Genomic DNA, 19,145 nt, shown 5'->3' with positions numbered 1-19,145 from the left:
TGTGAGGTAGGTGCTATTATTATCCCTATCTCACAGATAACATAACACGAGAATGTGCATTTCATGGATTCTTTGCAGGACCCATCTGTTCAGGTTGTGACATTCTTTGCTTCTTCTACAGGTTTAGAGGTGTTTTTCTTTAAAAGATGAGCCTTTTTGTTGTTTCTTTTTAAGGTATTAAGGTTGCTCTTCCCACCATTTTATGGCTCCCACCATAAAAAAGGAAGGCATCAGAGTAGAAAGACAGATGCTTTTTTTTTTTTTTTAAGAGTAATGGGTTCAAGTTCCCACATACAGGACATGTGATTCTGAGCAGTTCATCTCTAATTCTCTCAGAGAGCCATCTAAGATGACACATTAAAGATGAATTGATGATTTGAATTAAGAGCAAGAGTTTCTTCACCAAGAATTCCTTTAACCACTGAAATCACAAGTCTAGCAGGGCTCCCCAACATTCCCCCTCAATAAACACCTGTTTGTAGAAATCTGTGGACATGATTTGTGTGTCCTGGGGCAATTTCATACTCAAAATTCTGCCTCTTAAAGTTTCGCTTGCGTCCATTTAATTTTTCATTTTTAAGGCTAGTGAAAACAGACCAGATTTCTCTGATTCTACTTTTTACTACTGTCTTATTCTGAAGTTTGATTCTCTGACATTCACAAAAATAAAATATATCATTATCTTCTTCATCATTACCCCACATGCATCAGATAGGATATTTACATCCACATGTGTAAAGTCTTTACATGCCAGTTGGCAAGGACTACATTCCGGCAGCTCAGTGAATGCCAAATAATAATTTATTTCAGACTGTAAAAAGCAAAAGAGATTTTGACAACTCAAGAAATTGTAGATGTTGGACCCAGTAGAATGGGAAGAGGGGAAAGGAATAGGCATAATAAACATGATCTCATTTTATCCTTACATCAACCCTGGTGGTGTTGGTAACCTCTTTTTACAGATGAGGAAACTGAGGCAGGCAGAGTTAAGTGACTTGCCCAGGGACACACAGGAAGTAATCATCTGAAGTTCCCTTTGTACTCAGATATTCCTGGCTCCCATCTGGCCCTTTATCCACTGTACCACTTAGCTGCCACTTATGGGAAGAACACTGGCTTTGGGTTCGGGAAACCTGAGTTCAAACCCCACCTCCGAAGGATAAATCACATAACTTCCCTTGGGCATCAGTTTCCTCAGTTGTAAAAGGAGAGGACTGAAGTAGATGGGCTCTTAGGTCCTTCCCAGCTTTAGACCATGTTCCTATGGAAAATCTTCAATAAAAGCCCTTGAGAATTTTGCTACAGTTTCTTTCTTTCTTTTTTTTTTTTTACAAAAGTATGCATTTGTGAGGGATTAGTGATCATTCTAATTTTGTTCTGAGAAAGGATTATAGACCACATAAGCTTTCAATTAATCAATCAATAAACATTTATTAATTGACTACTATATGCCATACACTAGGCTAAGTGTTAGGGATATAAAAAGAGGCAAAAGATAGTCCCAGCCCTCAAGAAGCTCACAATCTAATGAGGGAAACAACAAACAAATATATACCAACCAGCTATATGCAAGATAAACAGGATATAATTAACAGAGGGAAGGTACTTGAATTAAGAGAGATTGGGAAAGGCTTCCTAGAGCATGTGAGCTTGTAGTTGGAATTTAAAGGAAACCACAGAGGCCAGCAGGCAGAGATGAGGAATAAAAGCATTCCAGGCATGTGGACAGCCAGAGAAAATGCCTGGAGACAAGAGACGGTGTTTTGTTTGCAGAACACTTGGGAGGCCCGTGTCTCTGAAAGAAGAGGGCATGGAAGGGAATAAGGTGTCAGAAGGCTAGAAAGGTAGAAGGGGGCCAAGTTATGAAGGGCTCAAACAGATGATTTTGTATTTTTGATTGTGGAGGTAATAGGGAGCCAGTGGAGTTTATTGAGGGGGGAAGGAGGGAGGGAGGGAGAGAGAGGGGGAGAGAGAGAATGACCTGCACCCTAGGAAAATCACTTTGATGGCTGAATGGGGGATGGACTAGAGTAGAGAGAGACTTGAGATAGGCAGATCCACCCTCCCTCCGAAGGTTATACCAAGGTGAGAGGTGATGAGGGCATGGACCAGAGTTTGGGTAGTGTCAGAGTAGAGAAGGGGCCAAATACAAGCAGGATGTTGTAGAGGTGAAATCTACAGGTCTTGACAATAGATTGGATAGGAATTCCTGGATTAGGAGAGCATTAGGGTGATGGGATTGGAGGTCATGGTGTATACAAAGAGTAGGGTTTGGTGAAGGAAGGCAGGGGGAGAGATAATAAGTCAACAGATTATAGTTGGATAAGGGGATTTAAGAATTCTTGAATGCAAAAGTGGTATATTTGTGAGTGAAGCAAGAGTGAAGCTATTACCATCTTTATGTGTAGCTGATATGGGGTAGAGTAATAAGTCCTGAGAAGTAAGTAGATTGAGGAATAGAGTGGTTGAAGTGCTAGAGGGAGAATAAGTATATATGTCAGGGTCCATTAGTATAAGGTCAGGAGTTGGGGAGGAAAGAAAAACTGAGTCAGGTACCAAAATCATTGAGGAAGGAAGGAGTGACCTGGGGTCTGCAGAAAACAGCTACCAGGTTTTCGAGGTGGTGGATATGAAGAGGTTCATGACAAGCAAAAAGTTAAGAACCCTAGGATCCAAGTGAATAGGAAAAGCCTTGGTAGAGACCCCTTCTTGCCCACAGATAAGAGTAACTGATAGATTACACTGTGAAAGAAGCACTAGAGTATGAGAAATGATGGACATCACAACTTCCAAGAAAACTGGGAAAATTTGTTTCAACTGATGCAAAATGAAGTAGTCAGAACCGGAAGCCAACACACACACACACACACACACACACACACACACACACACACACACACACACACACACAGAATGACCACCTGAACAGTAAAGAAAACAGCACTGAAAGACAGTGGAATTTAGACCAAAGTAATGATCACCCTTGACTCCAATGGATGGACTAGGAAACTCCCTTCTCTCCTATGGGTAAAGTGGTGTCGGCCTAAAGGTGCTGAATAAGAGACAGGATTTAGACATGGTCAAATATCCAATGGTTTTGCTTAATTATATTTCTATGTTGCAAGACAGAGTTCTTTGAGAAAGGGGGAGTTTAATGGGAAATAAAAGGAGTATCTGAGTGGCATAGTGGATAGAGTGCCAAATCTGGAGTCAGAAAGACATCTCCCGGAGTTCAAATCTGTCCTCGGTCCCTTCCTAGCTGTGTGATCCTGGGAATTCACTTAGCCCTGTTTGCCTCAGTTTCCTCATCTGTAAAATGAACTGGAGAAGGAAATGGCAAACCACTCCAGTATCTTTCCCAAGAAAATTCCAAATGGGGTCATGACTGAAAAGACTGAATAACAACCACCACAAATGGGGAGTAAAAATGACAGAAAAATTCAATACATTAATAAAATATTATATATATATATATATTTAAAGAGTATGAGAATTGGAGTCAAATGATCTGGATTCAAATACTTGCTCTGCTACTTACAGAACAAAAGAGAAGGATAGAACAATTTGGAATGAGGAGAGAAAAGGCTAAGGAAATAATAACCCAATTATAATAACAATTCATATTTATACTGCACTTTAAGGTTTACAAAAGAGAGGGGAGTTTAAAAAAATGGGAAAGCAAGACAGAACAGGAAAGAAGATCTTTGGGGATGGGCTCAATATCTGCAGTGCTCCTTGGGGGAGATGGGTATTTTGCTTTAAAGGATAACAGAATGAGTGAGTGGTAGGTATAAGATTCTAAAGCAGGTCAACCACCTGCCTCCAGATTCATACATATCCTGCCCCTGCTTCTGCCCAGAATTATACTCATCATCTCTTACGCTGAAGAGTTGAATTTTAAATTGGGATGGTTTCTGGTTCCATTTTTTAAAAGTTACTTATGCTCTTTAAAAGGTGACAAACACAGAGAAGATGCCTTAGAGAAGAACCCATTGTTAGACAGAGGTTTCAGAGACCTGATCTCACCTACCTGATAGGTGTAAACTTCCTGTATGAAACAGAGCTCGAACAACAGCTTGAACGAGGGGAAGAAAGGGGGCTTGGAAGATATGAAATGTGACCTGCTTTAAACTCCACAGACCCCCCTGCTCTTTGCTGTTGACTCAGATTTGGACAGGCATTTAGTCTTTGGCCAGAAATACCAGGAAGTCTGAATGATGAGGCCCTGCACAAAGACCACAGATTACTAGCAATTTGCAATGTACTGAATCCTGGCTAACAGGTTAACCAAGAGTATCAAACTCATTATTTTTTTTAAAAGAACATTGAGTTTTAAAATAATAATAAATAACATTTATATGGTACTTTAACATGTTCAAAGCATTATGTAGATATTATCTCAATTGAGTCTCACAACAACCCTGTGAGATTAGTATGACAGATATTATTTAACAGATGAAGAAACTAAGGCTGAGTTTAAATGACTTACCCCAGAGAGGTTAAGAGATTAAGCGATCACACAGGCTAAGTCCATGACCCCATAGCTAATAAGTATCAGAGACTGGGTTTGCATATGGAGATCATCATGATGATTATTTTTGTTATTATTATCACAACAATTCTATTAAAACATAACTATTTTGTTCTAGGGGCACAGTGGATCAAGCATGGAGCTTGCAGTCAGGAAGACTCATCTTCCTGAGTTCCAATCCAGCCTTGTATACCCACTATCTATGTATCAAATGAAATTTTATTGACAAATAAACCTAAAGTCCTATACTTTAGTTCAAAAAATCAACTGCACAAATAGAAAAGGGAGAATGCATGGCTCCACCACAGTTCAAGTGACAAAGACTTGAGGGTTTTAATGGAATGAAAACTCAATAGGAGTCAAGAATGTACCATGGCAAGTATAGATGCTGATTGAACCATATTATTTCTTTTGTTTTGGGTGCTGTTGTTTTTTTTTTCTATTTTGAGATTTTGCATCACTGCTCTGATTCTTTCTCTTGTAACAGGATTAATGCAGAAATAGGATTAATGTTATTATGTGTATATATATGTGTGTGTATATATATATATGTATATGTATAGAGATATATAGATATAACCTATATCAGATTACCTGCTGTCTAGGGGAGGGGGGAGGGAGGGGAGGGAGGGAGAAAAATCTGAAATTGTAAAGCATGTATAAACAAAAGTTGAGAACTGTCTTTACATGTAACGGAAAAAATAAAATATCTCATAAAAAAAAAAAAAGAATGTACCATGGCAGTCAAAAAATAAAGCTAATGCTATCTGTAGCTACTTTAAGAGAAGTATAGTGCTCAGAAGATGGAGGTCATAGTCCTGAAATACTCTACCTCAGTCACACCACATCTGGGTACCGTGTTCAGTCTGTACTTTGGGATGCCATGGGTTTTTTGTTTGTTTGCGGGTTTGTTTGTTGTTTTTTGGGGTTTTTTTGCAGGACAATGAGGGTTAAGTGACTTGCCCAGGATCCTCCTGAATCCAGGAGGTGCCTTATTCACTGCACCACCTAGCTGCCCCCAAGATCCCTGTTTTTATAAGGCCATCAAAAAACTTGAGAATACCCAGAGGATGGCAATGAGGCTGAGTTAAAGGAACTGAGAATGTATCATCTAGAGAAGAAAAGACTTCATGGGGACATTATAATTAGCTTCCAATATCCAAAAGATATTTTCTGTTTCTTATGCCATCATAATTCTCTCCAGTATCCCTCCTCCTCTTCTTCTGCCTCCTCCTTCTCCTCCCAAGCAGCCATCCTATATAACAAATGGAATTTTTAAGGAGGAAAACCCCCCAGCACAAGTGATCCGTACATTGAAAAATCCCCCAAACATGTGCAATGTTTAATATCCGTGGCCCTCCCTCCCACCTCCACAAAGGGGTAGGTTGGTACTGTCTTTTCATATTTCTTCTTTTGAGTCAAAGCAACTAGATTTCCCTGAGGTCCCAAAGAAGAGAACAAAGGGAAACTTGTAGAAAGCAAGACTTTCGTTTGATGGAAGGGGAAAATCTTCCTAACAGTTAATAGGTCCAAAAGTAGAATGGATTGTGCCTGAAGAAGTGGTAGAGGTAATATCTTGTAAGGTAGATGGCACAGTGGATAGAGCTTTGGGCCCGGAGTCAGGAAGACATCTTTATGACTTCAAATCTGGCCTTAGATACATACTAGCTGTGTGACCCTGGTCAGGTTATTTTGCCCCATTTGCCTCAGTTTCCTCATCTGTAAAATGAGCTGGAGAAGGAAATGGCAAACCACTTCAATAACTTTTCCAAAAAAACCCCAAATGGGGTGACAGAGCTGGACATGACTGAAAAACACCTGAACAACAACTAAATGAAAAGAACTGGATTTAAAATGAAGATATACTTGGTTTCAAATCCTGTCTCTCATACTCATTAGCTCTGTGATCATGAATAAGCCAATTCGCTTCTTAAACTTCAGTTTCCCTATCTACAAATGGGAATTATAATACCTTACAGAATAAGTAAAGACATAAGATAATGCTTACAAAATAGTTTATAAACTATAAAGTACTATATAAATATCAACTATTATTTCCCATCTAGAGGTGATATGACTTCAGCTGAATTCTTCCAAGGACAGCATTATCTAACTAGCATAGGAACATATATACCTATTGAAGGAGAGAGTCAAGTATGTATACACACACACACACACACACACACACACACACACACACACACACACACCCTCCATCTCTACAGCAAGTCAGCATTGTATAACAGAAAGAACTAAGGAGAAGTGGGACCTTAAATACATAATTTAAGCTCTTTGTTTTAAAGTTCCCTCATCTGCCAAACAAGGAAACTGGATTGGATAATAATTGGTAACAAAAACTAACATTTACATAACATTTTAAGGTTTACAAAACAGATTACAGATATTATCTCATTTGATCATGACAACCTTAAGAGGGAGGTGTTATTACCGAACTCATTTTTTTTAACAGTTGGGGGACACTGGGTCTTAGAGAAGTTGTGACTTGCCTAGGGTCACAGAGCTAGCAAACATCTGAGTGGGGATGTGAACTTAGGTCTTCCTGACTCCAAGCCTACTGCTCTATCCACCATACCATACTGTCTGTAGGATAATCTCTAGAGTCTTTTCCATGTCCAATGCATATGCTATGGTAATGGGTGAGTCACCTAACTTTCCTCATGAGTAAAAAGGACATAGTAAGAACTGCAGTTTCCCTAAAGGGGTTGTTGTGAGGGTCACATATACAGTCCATTCTGCAAACTTTAAGGTGCCATGTATATACCACCATCATCATCATCGTGATTATTTCGTGAACCATTTTATCACTGTCACCCCTCAGAAGATTTCAGCTTCCACCTTCTGTACTGTTGAACAACATTAGCACCCTTGCTCAATTAAAGAGAGAGAAAAAGAGCTGTGTTTGATGTTGTGTTCCTTCCAGACATCTGGGAGAAGCCTCCAAGGCAACCTGTGGTTAGGAACTCAGGGACAGAAAAGTATGAACACCAGTAGTACCAGGAATCCTTCCAAAGGGACTGTGGGAAGACAAAGATGAAGCTGGCCACCTTGACCATGATTATTGAAAACTCTTATTAAAGAAATGGCTGATGGGAATTTGCAAAGAGGGGAAAGAGAAGAGTGAAGCAAATACTTCAAAACATCAATAGACATAACAGAAAGGGACTGGAAACAAATTTTGAAAATCACAAAAATCTCAAAGGTAGACAGAAGCTCTGTCATTATCTAGGACAACACACTCAAGTGTCTCCTCTACAAAGCTTCTGACCAGTGATCATCCAACCTTTCTTTGCTTCAGGACTTTGGGTGAGAGGAAATTCATTCACTACCTTGGACAGTTCTAATTGTCCTAATTGTTAGAAAATTTATTTCCCCCCAACATTAAACCTAAATATTCCTCTTTACAATTCCTACCCATTGCTCCTAATCTTATCCTCTAGGCCCAAGCAAAACAAGGCTAATTAATCTCAGGTGAAGACTATCATTCAGATACTTGAATACCAGGATCACGTCCCTCCTGAGTTTCCCCTAGGCTAATTATCCCCAACCCAATTCCCTCCACTGGTAATTGAAGGTCTTCTTATGGGCCAGAATTTGTGGCTCTTCACCATGCTGGTTGACCTCCTCTGGATGGCTCCTGGGTATAAGACATCGAATGCTTTACCTCTACTCTGGCCAATTTAAAGTGATTGAAATCCTAAATGAAACCTAATCAAATATAGCCAGAAAGACTGAACCATGAAAAGCTTCACAGAAATGGCCTTGCCCATGGGATAGACTACTACAAAAACAAAAACAAGACAAACAGCTCAAAGGGAGGCAGCACTTAAAACTTCCCGAATAGGCTTAGGGAGCTAAGGAATTCCTCCTGATTCTCCTATTTACCGATGAAGAAGATACAGTAGGGAGCTGGTAACAGCCAAGTATGCTTTGAAAGCCATTAAAAACCACTGGTCTTGAATCCCAGATTTTTTTTACTGTGTGTTTGATCCTTGAAAAAAAAATATTCAGCTTTTTGCCTTGATTTCTTGCCAAATTTGGCTGAGGAAACAGGCTGATCTTGTATCTGCACTTATGTGTGGACAATTTTTTTTTCTTTCCAGAGGAAAGGACAGCGGGGCCTTCTCTACAGGACAACCTAGTCCCTTATTTCTAATGCAGGACAGCAGGCGCTTGTGAATTTACATTCCAGTTCATCTGAGGACAGCCGGTTTTTTAATTTGAAAAGGAGATTCATCATAATCACACGAAAAAAAAAAATGACCCATATGTGATCCCCGGCAACATCATCCTCAAGAAGTCATTACTAACACCGTTCCTGCCCCATAAGTGCTTCTCATCCAGGACAGAAAAACTGGAACGTAGACAAACGCGAAGCCAGCAGTTGTATGCTTGGCAGAATCCCTGGATTCCTTCGCGGCTCAGTGGGATTACTTTGTTTAATTTATGTATTTTCTTATCTGTGGTTGTGTTGCAACCCCCCTTCCCCCAGCGATAAGCTCCTTGAGGGCAGACTTGTTTTTCTTCTCAGCACCTGGAAGATCGTTTGCATAAGCAGACACTTAGTATGTGCCTTTGGGAACATGAATACGGAGCGGATGAAGAGCGGATAGACACAGAAGAGCCCACGAAAGGGACGTAGGTGCGAAAGCAATCACTAAGGCAGCGTGTCTAGGCAGGATGTCACAAGTGGGGATTAGCTATATCCCTTTCAATTACTCAGGGAAGGATTGGGGGGGCGGGGGGGCTTTTTTTTTTTTTAAATAAAGGGAAGGCTCTTGAGAAGCAGGGAGAAACACATCTCCCTCCTTAGAGTGGGAGTAGGAACACGGAGGGAGGAGGCATCGAGACCATTTTCTTTCCCCCTGAAGTTCAAGAGCGGGGAGTTAGCGTCCTTAAAACCCTCCATCAATCTGGGTTTGTTCCCAATTCTTCCAGTGTCTCTCCTACACCCTGGAGGCTTTCCCTTTGGCTCTTTCAACGCTTCCCAGCTAACAAAATGACATTATTTGATATTTGTTCACGCTTTATTGTTTGTAAAATGCTTTCACAGCCATTACTTCCTTAGATACTTAGACATACAGATGAGGACAAATGAAGTGATTTGCCCAAAGCCACACCACAAATAAGCGGCAGAAGTAGAGCAAGAAAGCCAACCCTTCTGAAGTCTGCTTCAGAGACTCGTTCCATTCTAACCCAGTGGGTATCCTCAACTGTTCTAAGTTGCCTAATTCATTAGAATATTGGTCAATATAAATCTCTCAATGACGTTAATTAGATCTTCACCCATATGAGTCAGGGAAATGTTTTCTTAGGATGGGGAACAGAGCTCATTAGGTGAATTTCAGAGCTGCAGCTCCTAGGCTGAATCTGTGGCATCCACAGACAGGTTCGAAGGACTACATTCTCACCAATTACTTCCATGGTGAGTTCTGTGTCTAGGCTTTGAAACAGTCCAGGGCTCACTATAATAGAAACTGTTTGAAGGAACTAGTTTTCATTTTTTTTGTTGTTGTTTTGGTTTGTGTGTCCAGGGCATCTACCGCAATGCCTTAAACACAGTAGGCATTTAATAAATGCTTGAAGACTTAGTTTTCTGCCTTTGGGACATGCCACTAGCCATTAACCTGAATGCTTCGTTAACATGAGAAGGCAGACCATGACAATAACATTTCCTCAGTGCCTGCTGCATACAAGGCACTTTGCTTAAAGCTGGGGATAGGATGATTAAACGGGAAAATCTCTGCCATTTAATAACTTAGTCTAGTATTAGAGATATGGCAAGGGGCAGCTAAGTGATGCAGTGGATAAAGCACCAGCCCTGGATTCAGAAGGACCTGAGTTCAAATTCGGCCTCGGACACTTGACACTAGCTGTGTGATGCTGGGCAAATTTTTTAAAAAGCGAGAGATATATCAAGGACATGAATTAGGATCATACAACAGGGGCAAAGGAGAGATCCAGAAAAAATGTTCCGGAAAAATAAAAGGGGGAGGGGAAGGCAGCTAGGTAGCACAGTGGATGGAGTGCTGGACCTGGATTTCAGGAGGACCTGAGTTCAAATCCGACCTCAGACACTTGACACTTACTAGCTGTGTGACCCTGGGCAAGTCACTTAACCCCAATTGCCCCCCCCCAAAAAAAAGAGAGAGAGAGAGAGAAGGATTAGCTAATGAGCTGTTACAAAGACTTTTACAAGAATAGATAAGTGAAATTCACTTTTCTATCTTCTAGCCTTCTCATGAGATTCATTCTTTTGTAACTAGACAATAATTATATTAGTCAGTGCCTCTGGTAACCACCCATTTCTATACAATGGCATTGAAAGTATCGGAAATTTATTCAGTCCCTGATGGATCATGGGACATTTTAAATCTGAAAAATGTTTAAAATATTTTTCATAGAATGTATTCATTGAGAGAATGTGAAGTCCTTGAGGTTAGGGATTATTTCCTTTCTTTGTATTCCCAGTGCCTGACACACAGTAGGAATTGAATCAATACTAATGGGTCGATTGGTCGAAATTAGAAATATCTATTTTCAATGTAAACCTGAAGTCCCCTGAAGACCGGAACTATTTCTCCTTTAAAAATAATCATGCAAATCGTAGAATATTAGATTTGGCAGGGATTTCAAACATGATCTATTTCAAAGATGCTATTAAAGCCCAAGACCAACCAGGCCAAGCACCCTTCCTCATACCACTGGTTCAGTTGTTTTTCAGTTGTATCTGACTCTTCATGAAACCCATTTGGGGTTTTCTTGCCTAAGACACTGGAGTGGTTTGCCATTTCCTCCTTCAGCTCATTTTACAGATGAGGAAACTGAGGCAAACAGGGCAAAATAACTTGCCATGGGTCACACAGTTAGTGTTTGAAGCCAGATTTGAATTCAGGAAGGTAATTCTTTCTGATTCCAAGCCCAGTGCTCTATACACCATGCCACCTAGCTGCCCCACCATAGCACTGGTATCTCCCATCTAATAAAGCATAATTTTTAATTCCTTGAATCCTTGATTTGTTTTTTTTTTTAATTTTGTGTCTCCATGGGGAAAATGCTTAGATTCATAGACGGAAATAACTAAAACATGGGACTTTTTTCTTCAAATGAGCAGAAACAATGCTCCAAGAATCTGTGGTTTTATGGATTATTCCTACCCTCTCCACTGATGCCAATCAGAATCTCTCTACACTTCAGCAGGTGGCCCTTCTTGAGTTGCTGTGGCCGATAAAAACTCAATACCTGGTGGCAAATCTTCTGCAAATGAACCATTGTGAATTTCACTCAGCTGGTACTTTGATGATGGTCCATTGTCCAGTCTTGGATTAAAGGCTTTCCCATTTATGAGAATCTGCCAGACCCTTTGCTTCCAATAGCATTGCATTTGAGCAAACCACACCATCTATACCAAGATAAAAAGTGGACAGTCATGGAGGTGCATGACCCTAGTCCACCAATAGACTGCCCTGCTTAGAAAAGATACAGTTCCATCCCTGGAAAGATGGTTAGGTTCAATGAAAAAGAAAATAAGATTGCTTTTTATAAGGTCAGTTGGATGAGAAGCTCCAATGAAGAAAAATCTAAACACAAATTGTTGACCTCTTGGTAAACAGATCCGTGTTAAGATCCATGTCATACAAATCCTGTCCTTTCAATTCCCTTTCCTGATTTAGTCCAATTGAACCTGTTTCCTGAATAAACTTACTTTCTCCAGATGGATGGGAATCTATTAACTTAGTTTCAGATTTCCTTCCCTCCCTTTCCCCCACATATTTTACACATCACAGGGGGCCTTTGAAAGGCTGATGTATTTTTTTTTAAATCTCAAATTACTGAACCCTTAAGGCTGCTAAGTAAGTTGCTGTCTTCACCTTCCACATCAAAGACAGTGATGCTCCCAGAATGCAGGCTCCCTTTTTCATAGGAAATACCTTGCATTGTGTTTCATGACATTGAATTGTGTATACTTCTCTGGCTTGGTTCCTTTTTTTATTGAAAGAAAAATTCAACCCATACCAGTTTGTTTGGACTTAGTATTTACATGTTGTCCCTACCACACAAATAGAGGTGTACCATTCTAGGCTCAAAGAAGCTCTAAATGGGATAAAAATACCTTAGGTGACATTTCAGTAGTAACAAAGTATCAGAAAGGGTAACAAAGTAAAATGTTTTCTTGGTTACAGGTTCCTGAGACAAGTGTGGCATCCTGCAGAGAAGGCCACTGTCAGCATCAAGAAATCCTGTCTTTGGGACATACTAGCCATGCAACCATCAGCAAGTCACTTCACACTATTTCCTAAAACTATAAATTATAGGGGTGATGACAACCTACCTTGATGGAAGGAGCTTCCACCCCCAGAATTCCCTATACATTGAAATCATAGGTATTAATTCTTCTCCCTACCTTTCCATAGCACATATAAACATAAGATGTGTGTGCATATTTATGTATACATATGGAAATACACAAATGTATATGTTCTATAGGCTCTCCCAAAAGTATTATTATTACTATTATTAAAAATTTAAAACTTTAATAGAGTAAAGCTGCACTGCAATTTTAGGTGGTTGGTGGTTGTCCTTCATGCTCAAAGAGGACCAGTGTTGGGGTCAGTGTGTCTGACTGTGGCTGATCAGACTATTATGAGCTCAGAAGGCTCTGCTACAGATTTGGCACAAACCACCCATGTGAAGATTTGGAGCAGAGATGATGTCTCAACTTTCTTTTGAGCTACTAAAATTCTGTTTTACTTATAGAGCATTCTCTGATGCAGGCATGAAACAGTGGATGGTCCTTTGCCAGTGCCTCCCATGTCTCACAATCAATTCCAAAGTTCTTCAGAGAGACAATTTTTAGGACACCCCATGTAGATGTAGATGTAGATATAGATGTAGATGTATGCACACATACATACATATATACATACAAATACATATACACCCCCCATGTATATACATATACATATATACACACAAATATATAGACATATAGGCATATAGTTAGCTAGATGATCTTCTCTATGGGGAGGGCATCACAGTTATCTTCATAACTAGTATTGATTTTATGATCACACTTTTTAAATCTAAAAGTTAATTAACATGAATTTCATATGAGCTCCAGACATTTTTTAGCATCAGTGCTTTTAATACCAGTATTGGCTGAGAATACCATACAACTAAGTTTCTGATCCAAACAGAAACAAAAGTAGAGAAACAGATTGATGCAGCTAAGATAGTAATAACCTCTGGCCATCAGTCAACAAGCATTTATCATACACCTACTACATGTCTAATGCTGTGCTAAGTGCTGGGAATACCAAAAAAAAAAAAAACCCAAAAAACAAAAGCAGCCCCCACTCTGTAGGCGCTCACAATACCATCCAAAATCCCAAGAGCCTACTGCTACCACAGATGGTTCAACCAAATGACCTCGAGTTATTGAAATCAACAATGAAAATGAACATTAAATAGATATTTCTCTTATGTACAGGCAAAAGGGTAAGGACATTTGTGAAATATAGCAGAAGTTGCAGAAGTTTCTTTCTATTCATGCAGGAGTTGAGAAGGGCATGAGAAATACTAAAGATAAGTCTATTGATGAAGAAGTTGAAATAGTCAAGGTGAGAGAGATGATTGGAGCCTGGCTTTGGGTGGGATGTAAATCAATCCAAGATTCCTTGCTTAGGACTGCAGTATCAGGGTGACATCTCTAACTATTAACTGGAATGATGGTCTGGGGAAAGGATGTCACAGGAAGACAAATCATCTCTCTTTTGGCATGACTGAATTAATGCTATGTAGTCTGTTCTTGCAGTCTTGTAGAATGCTATGGTGGGGGGGGCAGCTAGGTGGTGCAGTGGATAAAGCACTGGCCCTGGATTCAGGAGGACCTGAGTTCAAATCTGGCCTCAGGCACTTGACACTTACTAGCTGTGTGACCCTGGAAAAGTCTCTTAACCCCCATTGCCCAGCAAAAAAAAAAAAAAAAAAAAAAAAAAGAATGCTATGGTGGGAGGACTGGCCTAAGAGAGAAGGCTCAGCTAGGTAGACCTTGGAGATGGACATACACATATGTATATATCTGTATCTGTATGTATGTGTGTGTGTATATATATATATATATATACACTACTACAATATATATACATACACACATACAGATGAATCTCTCTCTGTGTGTATATATACTATTGTGATCACCATCATCATCAAAAAGTATCTGTCAAGTACCTACTACTTATAGGGCACCTTGCTAGACACTGGGGATATAAAATGGTATGAGAGAACAATGATTCCATACCCCAAGGCCAGAGTGGGATGAGGAGAAAGAAGTAAGGCTGTGTCTGAGGAACTCATCACAATACGGTAAGAAGTGAATATGTTGCATGTGGTCCATAGACTCCAGAATTCTAAAACCAAATCTCCTGCATCAAGAAAAAGCACGATCGGGGCAGCTAGGTGGCGCAGTGGATAGAGAACCGGCCCTGGAGTCAGGAGTACCTGAATTCAAATCCGACCTCAGACACTTAACACTTACTAGCTGTGTGACCCTGGGCAAGTCACTTAACCCCAATTGCCTCACTTAAAAAAAAAAAAAAGAAAAGAAAAAAACACGATCTTCCTCTCAGTACTGCTCACCAGAGACCTCCCAAGCTGTGTAAGATGGAAAAAAACAACAACCCACAAGCAAAACAAAATCACAGAAGCCAGCTGGCTAACTCCATTTTTGTGTCTACTAAAAGGCATCACCAAAGTCCTTATCCCTCGCTCTGCCTCTGTTCGAAAATGTGAGGAAGATAACCTCCCTGGGAAATTTCATTTCTCAAGGAAAGAAAATGGTGTTCCTAGAATCATTCCAAAATCGCTTAAAATAAAAAACAGTAATGACCAGACAGCATTAGCATTAAACACAGGTAACTTTTCTAGGTGTCACCCTCACCAGATACCTGAGAAGGAAGATATGGAAATGTGTAGTTAGTGACTCATTGATTTGGAAGATTTTCCGGATTGCTTAAATGTCCTAATTGCCAAACAAGTCTGTGAACTCTCCTGGAATGTATACAAAAACCACTGAGAAGCTTGAAAGGTGACCACCACTATGAGAAATCCATCGGTGCAAAATATAGCCAAAGTTGCCAAACTGACAGCACCACCATCATCACCACCGACAATATCCTATATGCATTCAGCTGTGATCCCTACTTGTATATAGCTCTGCAACAACAGTCGTGCTGTTCAGAGGTGACATTCTTTGAGAAAAAGTAATTTTATTGCCTCTAGTGACTTGGCGTATGGGATAAGGTTCCTCTGTCCAAAGATAACAAGCAAAAATGAGGAATTCCATTAGACATTCCAAGATTTAACAAAGTAAGAAAGCGAAAGATGGAATATGTATTTCAAAGTCCCATTTCCCCCCATATACTCACATATACTCATATGTCGCTGTCATGAATTGCCAAGTAACGTGTCCCATGGAAAAAAATATGATTTTAACCAGCCAGATGAAAGGATTAACCTACCTATGTCCTTCTAAACAATCACAAGAGCAACTGTAATAATGCCTGTTCCTTATAGGAATCTGATGAAGTTCAGTTAATGACCTCTAAGTTCAGTTAATTTGCTCTAAGCAATGTACTGTTCTTTAAGCACTTGGGAAGATACTTAAAGGATGGCAATGGTATTAAATACTAATTTCAAGAGAAAAAAACCATGCATTTTCTTTTACTTCACCCATTGCCGTATCAATGAAGCTAATGGTCAAAGGGTCCTTCTTTCCAAAGCCCCATGCCTACTGGCATCGCACACTGCTTATGTGCTGACAGTTTGGACGTAGAAAGTTTATTATTACTATTTTAGCTAATTCTGAGATCATTCAGGCTCTCAAAGCTCCTACATGTAGCCATAATAAGGGTGGAAAATTGCAATGTTTCCCCCCACTCATTGAGTTTAGATGATTTAACTTCTAAGGGGCAAAGGGTGTGCAGGTGACTGCTTTTGCTAATGACTTGCTACAACTGATTACTAGGTCATTGCTAAATCTACCATCAGAGGGGTCATTTCTTCACGCCTATTTCATTCTGCAGCCTCCAAACCTCACCATGTTACACCTCTGTCCCCAGGGTGTTGGTTAGGACCCCTTGTAAAAGCTGGAGCTGCTATATTACTATTACTCAGCACGAAGCCTGGAGAACTCACTGAATCCATGGCCACACCCCATGTAGCCTCCAGCACTTAGTAGGCACTCAATAAATATTTGTTGAATTGAATTAAGAAGGTAAAGGTCATTTACTCCGGAGAGGACAAAGCCTCTTTCTGAAGATTTCATTGTACTCCAGGCAAATGCCTCAAGGAGGAGAAATAACTCTCTGATTTGTCACGACACGGAATGTCTGGCCTTCTTTCAGAAAAGTCAGAAAAAGAAAGGCTATCTCTCCAGTACACGTTTTAGCATGCCCCGGGGGCACCTGCTCAGAATGATCAGACAGGCATTTTGGAAATTCACAATTTAGGCAGAATCCTGAGACCTATGGGGGCTATGAAGGCAAAATCATAGACATAAAATCTGGAAGGCCTGAGTGCAAGTTCCCAAGTAGACACCTGACCTTGTGGCAAGTCAGAAACTCTCCCAACCTTAGCTTCCCCATCTAGGAAATGGTGGTGGTGGTGGTGGGGGGGACTTGATGATGCTCAATTTTCTTTTAGTTCAAAATGTACAATCTGATAATCCTTCTCATCAGTCTCCAGCTGACGGTTGTTTTTTTTTTTTTTAAGTCACACTGCAAATCCAGTTCTTAAAATTATGTCCAAATCCTGGGAAAGGAAGGCAGGCTACTTTTTTTTTTTTTGCCCTTATATAGACCCTAGAGGAGGTGTGTTTTGGGGATTTTTGTTTTATTTTGTTTTGTAATAGTCAAGGTAGCAGGATCTTGGCTTCAGTGATCTTTTATTGCTGGTCATTTGCTATGAAGCAGCTAAAATGATAGTATGGCAGATATGCATCTTACAACATTCATTTCCCTTTGAATATTACAATTTATCCATTCCATTGAAATGCCAAGGGGAACAGCTCCATTAAAAACAAGTCAGGATTCTAGAAGCATAAATCTAGAGCTGGAAGGGCCCTCACAAGTCTTAAAAATCTCTCTTTATTTTAAAAAAAATTTTTTTTGGGTTTTTTTTTTTTTTTACAGGGCCAATGAGGGTTAAGTGACTTGCCAGGGTCACACAGCTAGTAAGTGTCAAGTGTCTGAGGCTGGATTTGAACTCAGGTACTCCTGAATCCAGGGCCGGTGCTTTACCACTGCGCCATCTAGCTGCCCCCTCTTTATTTTTAACTATGCAGCATCGCAGGCCCAGAGAGGTGAAATCATTTGCCCAAAGTCACAGAGGTAGCAAGCATCAGAGGTGCGGTTCCAACCCAGAATCTTGTGGTCATCTTTGGTAGCATTTACTTTGAAAAGAGACCAAATGCAATTGTATCTACGAGCAGATGGTCCTATTTCCCTGTCAAAGCTTTCTAAAATTCATTAGAAAACATCACTGAAGTAGTCTAGTTAACATTCCCATAACTGAATCAGGATGCTCTCTCAATGGTATTGCATTTATTTACTGATGCCTTCACACATTGAAAAACCAAGACAAATCATTCCCCCCATTAAATTTAATAAGCTAAAGAAAAAAAACCTATATACACATCAGTATCAATGACACACAATTCATTTAAACACATCTCCGTGTAAATACTTTTGTTTAAAGTTTATGATTTTCCTTGCTATTTCTTAAAACCTCAGTAATTCAGGCCACTTTATTTTTTACTTTTTATTTTGGGAGAAGAGGATGGTTAGCCAAAGAAAAGGGCAGCTATCTGACTTGGGGGGGGGGGAGATCAGAATTTTAGAATATTGAGACATAATTCCATTACTTTTCCATTGACTACAGAAATGTAATTAAAAACAGCCATTAAACAGACAGGTACGGTTAATTAAAGGGAAAAAAACCGATTCTCCTTAGGCCTATATTAGATAATAATGTTATGCTACAAATTCTTTAAAATATAGGGACTAATTGCTGGACTGAAAAAGCATATTTGAATCCTTAAATGCCAAGGAAATATTAGTACTATATCTCCCTTAGTAACAATTAAGATCGCCAATATTCCTCAAAGAAAACATTTTCGCCCCTTTGCTGAACAAGAATAGGCATATCGTAGACCTGGAATGATCAGAAATTCTGGAAGACTGGTGTCTGAATTTTGCTAAGCAGGTAAGAAGTCCTTAATTCTCTCCATTTATGTCATTGTTTCTTTTTTCTCTTAAAGTCTATTACATAGCTTTGGGGGAGGGGAAAGTAGATTGATATATAAAGCCTTTATTAAATATGATCCTTGTTCCATCCCCCGTTCTCCCATTAAAAAAGAATGAAAATTCTTGTTAATTGATAATGAGCGCCACCCAGTTATCTCTAGGAAATGACCGGCCAATCATCAATGGACAAGTGAAAGCAGTTCTGGACTTGGAGTCAGGCAACGGCGTCTGAATTACAGATTTGTCATTTACTAACAGATCTCGGGCAAGTTCCAACTTCTCTGGGTTTCATT

At 39.8% G+C, this 19,145-nt stretch overlaps 1 protein-coding gene across 4 annotated transcripts in view; it reads right to left on the bottom strand.

Annotated features, from left to right (window-relative positions):
* The window catches only part of THRB (thyroid hormone receptor beta), a 440,576-nt gene that overhangs the window by 387,020 nt on the left and 34,411 nt on the right, over nucleotides 1–19,145 (bottom strand). The window lies entirely within an intron of this gene.

This window comes from Dromiciops gliroides, chromosome 5 (genome assembly GCF_019393635.1).
Source record: "Dromiciops gliroides isolate mDroGli1 chromosome 5, mDroGli1.pri, whole genome shotgun sequence".
Classification (NCBI taxonomy): Eukaryota; Metazoa; Chordata; class Mammalia; order Microbiotheria; family Microbiotheriidae; genus Dromiciops; species Dromiciops gliroides.
Note: the sequence above shows the minus strand (reverse complement) of the source record. Positions and strands in the feature narration are given on the sequence as shown.